We start from the raw sequence: 9,125 nt of genomic DNA, 5'->3' as shown, positions 1-9,125 counted from the left end.
TGAATGAGGAGCAGTATAGTTGTATTTGTGCAGTGATGTGCCTGGGGAAATTACCTCTGCTTAGGGAGCAGAGCTTTATTAGATTGGGTACAGCACCATGCTAATTCAGGTATACTGTTTCCAGGTCTACAGAGTTCATGGGTCACCTCCATTGCGCTACTGGGCTATAGTTTTTGCTGTGTGGGATATGCCGGGTTCAAAGCAAAATGCTGCGTGCAGGGAGTGAGTCATAGTCTCTTTGAACCTCAGGGTTATCTTATCCTTAAGTGCAGCTCCACAGCAAATAAACATGTATTTTATCTGTAACTCCTCAATTCAGGTGTTTGCTTAGTTATACTGTACTTCATTTTGCCCTACACTAAGTTTAAGCAGATGGGACCTAAAACGCATCCAGATTTTATTTTGATTACCTATAAGAAATCTTATACAGGTTTCCCTTGCCAACTGCTGGGGTTAGGTTCCTGGAAAGATCCTGTGGCTGGCAAGACAAAAGGCTTATGGGAAAAATGGCAGGTGGTGGACTGATGCACAGCCATGGAAAACCATCATTATTCAAAACTGTATACTGTGGTAGCCAAAATGATTTATAGAATATTAAGGGTGGATACTCAAAACCGTGGTTGGCAAGGGAAACCTGTATCACAAATCATGATAACCAGGTTCAACTTTACACCGTACTCTAAAACAAATGTACAAAAATGTTTTTATTATAGGATTGATTGAATGTTATAATTAAAAAATGGTGCTTTAAGTGTTGTGTGTTTAAACCTTTAAAACTTGCCCTGTTTCTGCAGAGGATGTGTTGAGTAAAGATGCTGGGGAGTGTGCAATATGCCTGGAAGAGCTGCAGCAAGGAGATACTATAGCTCGACTGCCTTGTCTATGCATATATCATAAAGGGCAAGTATTCTTCATAATCTGTATACACTGAATCCTTTAAAAAGTCCATGCGCCAATATGTGTTGTCATTTTTTTGTAATGAACAATTAAAAGGACACTAGCGTTTAAAGATCTAGTCACCTTTTTATTTTAAAAATAGTTAAAAGTACTTTTCAGGTCTCTCTGCTATCAGTTTGTTTCACCTTGCAGTCACATTTCCTTCTTGTTACTTGTCATTGCTATATGCAGAATCTAGAGAAACAAAAGGAGAAATTGGCTACACTAGGAAACCAGTAAAAATCACAACACGTTTTCTCTAATATTTGTCATGTTAATTTTAGATCATGATTACAGCAACATTAGTTAAAACAGACATACAACAGTGTGATTAAGGTGATGATATCCCTCAACACAAAATGTGTCCATATAAGTGTGTGTAATGTGTACAATAGGTAACACTTCCCAAATAAACTATTATTATAGCTTATTTAAAGAGGAGTGAAATATGATTTTATACACAATAATCATACATATCTGTACAAATCAAAAATATCCAGTGAACTTTGAAAAATACTTTGCCACACATTTCAGTTGAAGTGCGATTTCCCCAGCATTTTCCTTCACCTATGGGAGGCAGCTGGATGGGCAATATATTGATTTCTGCATGTGTATTTGTATATGGTATTTTATATTTGTATGCACTTCATAAAATGTCTCTATTCAACTTACCTTAACTAGGATAATTTATTCTACTTAAATACCTTATTGCTAAATGCAGCTGATATGTTTAACCTTCATTAATTTTTTTTTTGGTTTACTCTTCAACAGCTGCATAGATGAATGGTTTGAAGTAAATAGATCTTGCCCTGAGCATCCTTCAGATTAAGACCAGGTTCCTGTTTATTGGTAATTTCTCTTTTTACACATTACATTGTACTTTTCAATAATAAGATAAGTGTATTGAAGTAGATCTATGTTCAGATCTAGATGATACTAATCAGTAAGTATCTGGCATGTGTAAAAGATTTCTGCGTGCTCATAACCACAATAACAATGATCAAGTCTAGTATTTAAACTAGAAAGACACCAGAAGCAGTTCTTATGAATAGTTAGTAGCTTGTTTTACAACTATTTTTTATTATGGAAACTAGATTTCCTTAAAGTGAAACCCAAGAATCTTTCATAGCAAAGTAAACATAAAAATCCTCTTTCTGGGCTGAGTCCCACTTTATTATTTTGAACATGTCTTAATTTTCAGTTGATGTTAGAGGCCAAAGGAGCACTTTTATTTAAAGGGGAGTGGGCAGAAGGAAGGGCCTGGTAGCACTTTAGAAACCACCTGGTTCAGAGAGGCATAAACTTTTGTATGTGACAGCCTACTTTGCCAGAGTTTATGAATGGACTTTTATTTTTTTGGGTAACTTGTTTTTAAGCTTTCTCTAAGCTACCAGGCCCTGCTGTTACAAAACACTCCTGGATTCATAGGAACATTGTAAGCAATAGGGATAGATATCCAACTCTTTCTCTCAACCAATTTAGATTTTTTAAATGTAATACCAGTCCTCAGCGTTCTGCTCTTCATTGTACCACTGTGCGCCATGGCTCATATTTGCTATGATGCTAGAGATAATTGCGGCATCATCACAGAGGCAGCAGAAAAAACTTGCCAATGTGCAGGCTGCTGTTTTGCCATAGCTCAGTGCAAGAACTAATTTTTCATTTTGACAGGTACCTTCATAGAGCTTCACGTGTTACCCCTAGTGTATTTAAACCACAGAAGAAGCACGGCATGATGCTTTTAAAGATGTTTGTCTTTGTAAACGCTTATAGATTTTTTTGCTAAATCAAATGTATTTAATATCCAGAAGATAAAAATGATCCACAGAGGAGTATGAATGCAAGAACAATCATAGCTTTCTGTGTTTTGGAAAGTTATGCTTACTAGGCGCATCTTACTGTAAAACTGAAGATACCATTCTTTCTTTATTTTCACTGCTGCAGCTGCTTCCACTGATCAGAAGATGTAGGAGACTTCAGATTCCATTTTTGAACACAAATTTGGGAACATACCTGGCTTCAGACTTGTGCTGCTGTGAGCCTGGCAAAGATGGATAATCACATGGAATAATGGCTGCAGGAAGACCAGTTGCTTTCCAATAGAGCTCAGTGTACCAAACATTTATACAGAGGACACACAGGGATTTTGAAAATGCTGCACATTCTGTAACAATCTTCTTCCCTTGGACATTAATGACAACATTTTGTATTTAAAGGCCAAAGTTACTAATTTCAGTCTAACTTTTATTAAGTTCTGTGCAGAAGCAGTTGCGGATGTCTGTTTTCCTCCCACACATGGAATTCGCATTCTGAATCAGTTCTCTCTGAAACTTTTATGTGAGGATGACCAGATTTTTGAGTGGAAGCTTTTCATCTTTCCATAGGCTGAAGAAGACTAAATAGCAACTGAAGGATAATTTAGCTATATGAATTAATTCACTGAAGTTGCACCTGGGTGTATGGTCTTCATGTATTTCAAGAATGGAAAATGTAATTTTCCTCTGCATAGGAAAAACCGTATTTCAGAGTTTCATAACTAATCCTTTGTCTGTCAGAATGCAGTCCAAAGAGTAAAGCCACGGCAGGTGACTAATTCATATTGATCCAGCTATAGGATTGTTGAAATCTGCACATTGCACTGCAATTTAAACTAAAATTTCTCTTTTACTGCTTATGGGTAAAAAAAAAAAGAACCGCAGCAGAGTATAATCTTGCAGCTATGCAACATTTTTTTAATAGAATAAGAATTATCCCGTTTTAAGTGCTGCCAGTTGAGGTAATTTGTTTAACGGGTATTTTTTAAAAATGTTTCAGGTAATTATTTTATTGTACTACTTTCATCTCCAGACTGCCTCTCTAGGTTTAGGTAGAAAATTGTAAAAATGGTCACAGTAAAGAATTTTCTAAGCATTGAGATTACATAGGGGTGGGATTTGCGTTTCATTTTTGAAACACTTTATACACAAGTTTTTTTTTTTAATTGAAATTTACTTGATGGCAGATCTGTAGTCTTTACGTCTAACATCAATGGTCTTTTTATGTACAGATTAGCATTTGACAGAGTTTTTTAACAAGCACCTATATTTGTTTAATTTATTGTTCTACTGTGTTATACTGGCTTTACCAGGACTTTAAAAAAAATGGGAGATACCTATAGGGAAATACATCAGGCAGAGCTGTGGATAAATATGAATACCTACAAATTACCACAATTTAGAAAACAAAAGAACCTGGACCAGGTATCAGGGCTTAAAAGAATATTTTTTTTATATTATGAACTGATCCATAGTAGCTTTTCACAATACAGGGAAAAATATGAATATTTATTAATGACTGCAGTTTTTAGTAAGTTTCAGTAGCAAAAATAAGTTGCACAAACACTTCAAGCGTTAAGCAGTTCTTATGTCTGCTTAATTCAGCTTTTCTTTTGTCTGTGTCTTTTTTTTTTTCCCACCCTCTGTTGCTACTATTTCATATTGGGCAAGTCTGGAGCAACTGCTGCTACCCAGAAATACTGTTGTGTTCCACATTATAAGTGTCTCCTCTTCTGCTTTCAGAGTGATTTTAGACTAGATAACATCTTCCCATAAACTTTATGCTGTGAAAATGCCTTTTGTTATGCTGCAAATTAAAGAAATCTAAACCAGTTAATTGTGACAACCAGCGGTACAGCTTCCCAGGTGCTTTTAAAATTTTTCTTGCATCATCCATTTTAATTGAATTGCTAATTGTGGCACCCAGTGGTACTCCCTTTGATAGCAGTGCAAGTAGAACCACTGTCATGTTTTTAAGTTGTGTAATCTCATCTACCATACAGCAGTTTCCTGCACAAGTTCTTTCGTAACAGAATTGTTTAGTTGCCTTCTAATATTAAGGGAAAACATTACAGCAGCTGTAGCATTTTACTAGTGACATCGTCTCCCACAGGGTCACATTTTTTACTGTTTTGAATGATCTGCATCTGTTGAGAGAGAGGCAGTTTTGGTATTTACATTGACTTAATGTTCTTGGTTGACTTAATGCTGGCAGAAACTACTGTAATACACAAAGGATGTTAGTGGTGTTTTGGTGATCGGTGCTCCAAGGTAGTAGCTTGTGTTCTTTTGCTGGGGATTAAATTAGACTGGTTTTTAAACATAAATCTGTTTACAACTTAAGCCCAATTTCTGTTTCCAATATGCTGCTTTCTCTAAAACTTGATCTTCTACATTTAGACCTGCAAGTAAATGATTGAAAGAACAAACATTCCAGTGCTTTTCATCACTTAAACTGAAGGCCAGTGTCCATGCAATGGTTGAGAGCCATTCTAATAGTAGATGCTTACCTATGGTTTTGCAGTCAGGGTTCTGTCACTGTTGGCCAACCCAGCAACCCCTTTTTTGTTTTGGTTTTGATTCCTTGGATGGTTGTTGTAGTTTCAGTCCTAAATTCTGGATACATGCAAAACTTCTCCTGAAGCTGGTAAAGTTTTGGCTATGCAGTGGAATACAGGATTAGACCCTTAATGTGGACCATACTTAGGATGGACTGGAAAGATTAGACTGGAGTTTGGATTTGAAACTTAATATGGAAGTTCATGTATGTAAACTTTTATCCCCAAATACTGTCTGCCAGTGCTTATGAAACAAAAACATACAGCTCTCTTGTTAGTTCTAAACAATGCCATTTTCAGATATCCTCATTTCTTTTTTTTTTTAATATTCCCTTTTCAAGGTCCTAGATCACTGTGCTTCAAAAAAGAAAAAAATGCTCTGTCTAGGGAAAGATCACCTTTGTGTACCTAGAAGCAATAAGTTAAATTGGGGTGTGCCACACTCTTTGCCTACAAATATAGGAATTGCCAATTTCAATTCTTTCAGGTGATTTTATTTCATTTGGCCTATATCTTGCCCAAGTGTGTAAGAGAGTGAGCTAATGTTCATACTCAGGTTTGCCATAAACATGCTATTTCCCAGAAGGGGAGGAGTAACTATAACATCGTAAAAAGTGAAGCTTGTCATTTACCATATATCTTGAGTAGCAGCATGCATAAAGGTGATGGGGTATAATGGCATATGATTTTATGACCGTATTCCAAGAGAACCATGCTGCTAACAGTTACAGGAAGCTGTATGTATATTTAGTGCATCTGTTTTCACATTTTTTAAAATAGTAAACTAGTTTTCCTTCTGTGTGTGTGTGTTAGACATTGATTTGAGTGGGAAATAAAAGGAAAGAGATGAAGCATGCTGCACACTCACAGTATTTAATTTTGGGAAAAGACTGAAGTATAAATGAATTACAAGCAGGAGCATCTGTCTTAATTCTTATGTTTCAGGGTGAGTATACTGCCGTATTTGTATATGAAGAATTTGGAAAGGAACTCACAGAGTTGTGGGGGGATTTCTTTGACTACTTATGCTTCTTTATGTTGTAAAAAGTTCCATAGTTTCAAAGAAAAGCTCTTAAAGGTTATTTAAAAAAAGTTCTGCTTTTGTTTTAAATGACACGTCAGGGTTGTTTTGTTTTTGTGGAAGATGAGAAATCCAGTAAGATTGAATTCACCAGAAACTGGAACCTAAGCAATTGTACAGCGGGAGACTTTTAGTCAGACACTTTGAAACTTACTTTTCTTTCTAATTTGTATCTAACTCCTGAAATAAATTTGAAAGAGAACCTTTCTTGATGGAAATTTCAGCACCGCAACCTTATTATTGGAGGGCTTTAGAAATACTCTCCTTCCAGTTCTCCAATCTTTCACCAAAAACAAGGGTTTCAAGACTTAATCTTGATCTCCAAGAGAACTGCCACACACTGTTGCGGGGGGTGGGGAGCAAACCTGGGTCTAGTGGCATAATGAAGAGAGACCAACTAGGGCACCAGATCTTTGCACTGGCTCTTGGGGGTTGGGGAGCAAAAATAGCAGCAACTCTGCTACCAAACTACCTGCTGCCACTTGTAGCACAGCCAGTGACGTAGCTGTGTACAACACTGCCACCCATGGTGCTCATGTCTCCAGTTACACCCCTGCCTCAAGTCACTTTTAGTACCTCCCCGTGTTTCCATGAGTTTCAGCTGCTTCATCGTAGTCAACAGAGTGTTTCTATTTAGATTGATTATAGCTGTTTACATTCATCAGATCTATGGCAGAGTGGGATTATCTGGCCACAAATTTATACTTGGCTTCAGAATACGTCAGTTTTAACATGGCCAGGGCAAATAAGAAGTTTCCTAGTAAGTTATTGTGGCTCTTAACTTGACCAGTGCAAGATTTTGCTAGTCATGGTTTCATGCCTCAAACTGTCAGTCTCTTCTGCCTATCCCCAACTACTGTGGAGCTTACGCTGCCCTTTTTCTTCGGGAAAGAAAGACCGTTCTTGGCATTGATATGTCAATGATACATTACTGCATCAGCCTGCAAGAAAAGCATTTAGTGTAATCTTTACTGCAATTGCTAACCTAACTGCATTTGTCCAGCAGCTACAACAGGTTGCACAAATTAAATTTTTTCCATCCCAGATGGCCCTGTCATGAGTGGCCAAGTTTTCTTTGTAAAATGTAGAACTTAAATTATGTTTCATTAAATAAATTCCACACAATTTCATGTTTACTTCTAAAATCAGCTCAATGATTGGACCTTAATGTGTGTCCCATCTCCCCCCTCCCCCTACTTCCCCAGTGTTGGAAGGAGGACTCATTACACCTGCACTGTGCATTTGGTGGTTGTGGAGTTGCAGCACCAAAATTGGAACCAAGTATTTAAAATTCCTATTGCAGAAATTTATCTAGCCACTGCACAGTGTTATGGAGACTGTAGACTATCTCACCTTAATACCTGTGCCAGAACCACTGATTGGATAAAGTGTAACAATTTAATGTGAGGTATTGCTAGATACTGAACACTTGCTTAGCAAAACTGTTGCATATACAGGAGGTTGGACTTAATGATCTAGTGTATGCCTTTTCTCTCTGTTAGCTACAGTCTTCTCCCCTAATGAGTTGCCAGTAAACAATACCTCGTGGGCCTGCTGCCTAACTGTTTGAAAGAAGCTTCTTTGCTTTCTGCTCTGCTTGTGGCAGCTTTCAGTCCACAAGTGTTTGACATCCTTACTCCATTGGGTTTGCTTTGGCAAAGGTGTTATGGTGATAAATAGGATCCAGTTGATTCTGGCAGAATTTCAAATGCAAGTAAACCCCCACGTTGCAAGTAAATAGCTTCTGTTGATAAATCCTGTTACTCTTGGTTTCTTCAAACATTTTCTTTTCCCCCCTAATTTATCCTATTGAAAAGTATTTACTGTTAGAATCATAAATGGCACAAGCTCTCAACAGGTTTGAAATTTAATGAGGACATCACATTATGATTGTGTAGGTTTTCCCATACATAATGAACTGAAGCTGAAGTATTGATCTTTGTATAGCAAATATCACTCTTCTAGCTGACTTTGCCAAAGTACTGCAAAAAATTTAGGAGAACAGGGAGGCAGCTGTAGAGAGGACTATTTTAAACTTAACTGAAAACCTGCGCCATTACATTCAGCAAGTTATGATGTAACATTCATGTTTCCACTTGAAGAGATTCTTGTGCTAACTCTCCTTACTATTAGGAAGATGTTATGCGATGATAAAAGATGAAGAGTATCCACGTTTTTACACACCTCTTTCCACAAAATCTACTGTCTCTCCAAACTATTCTGTCATAGCTTACAAAATGCTCCAATTTAGTGGTAATGAGCGAGAAGTCTTCCTTCATTACCCTAAGCATAAATAAGAATGTAATTTGCAATGTCTAATGTAAAACATGTTTGTAAATTTTTGTAATTGAGCAGTATGATTGGAAGATGACTTACATTGTTAAGGTACATTTTTTGATGGTCTGCCAGTACATAATCATGAATGAAATATTTTTTTATTGATTTTAGGTTGTATGTTTAACATTCCATTTATGTAAAATATGTACAAATATATGTAATAAATCTTTTTGAAGCACACTTTCCATCATGATTCCAGGTGACTTCAGTATTGATAAAACATATAATGCTGTGGATTTGGTAGATTGGTTTTCTTGATGCCCTAAGGAGTATGTTGAAAGCATCTTTGGGCAGTTGAAACAGTATGGAGATACAGGAATGAAAAAAAAAATTCTTCTGCAGGCTGGGTGGAGGCCTGCACCTAGAAACTCAAAGTACAGTACCAGTGTCTGGTCCCTG

The 9,125-nt window shown here is 36.9% G+C and overlaps 1 long non-coding RNA gene across 1 annotated transcript; it reads left to right on the top strand.

The window, feature by feature from the left end:
* The first annotated feature begins 1,707 nt into the window (after nucleotides 1–1,707).
* Nucleotides 1,708–8,911, top strand: LOC109311149. The gene is made up of 2 exons (XR_002101433.1): nucleotides 1,708–1,785; nucleotides 2,881–8,911. It is a non-coding gene; the product is annotated as an uncharacterized LOC109311149 (long non-coding RNA).
* The last annotated feature ends 214 nt before the right edge of the window (nucleotides 8,912–9,125 follow it).

This window comes from Crocodylus porosus, unplaced genomic scaffold (assembly GCF_001723895.1).
Source record: "Crocodylus porosus isolate Cpor-Errol unplaced genomic scaffold, CroPor_comp1, whole genome shotgun sequence".
Taxonomy (NCBI): Eukaryota; Metazoa; Chordata; order Crocodylia; family Crocodylidae; genus Crocodylus; species Crocodylus porosus.
Note: the sequence above shows the minus strand (reverse complement) of the source record. Positions and strands in the feature narration are given on the sequence as shown.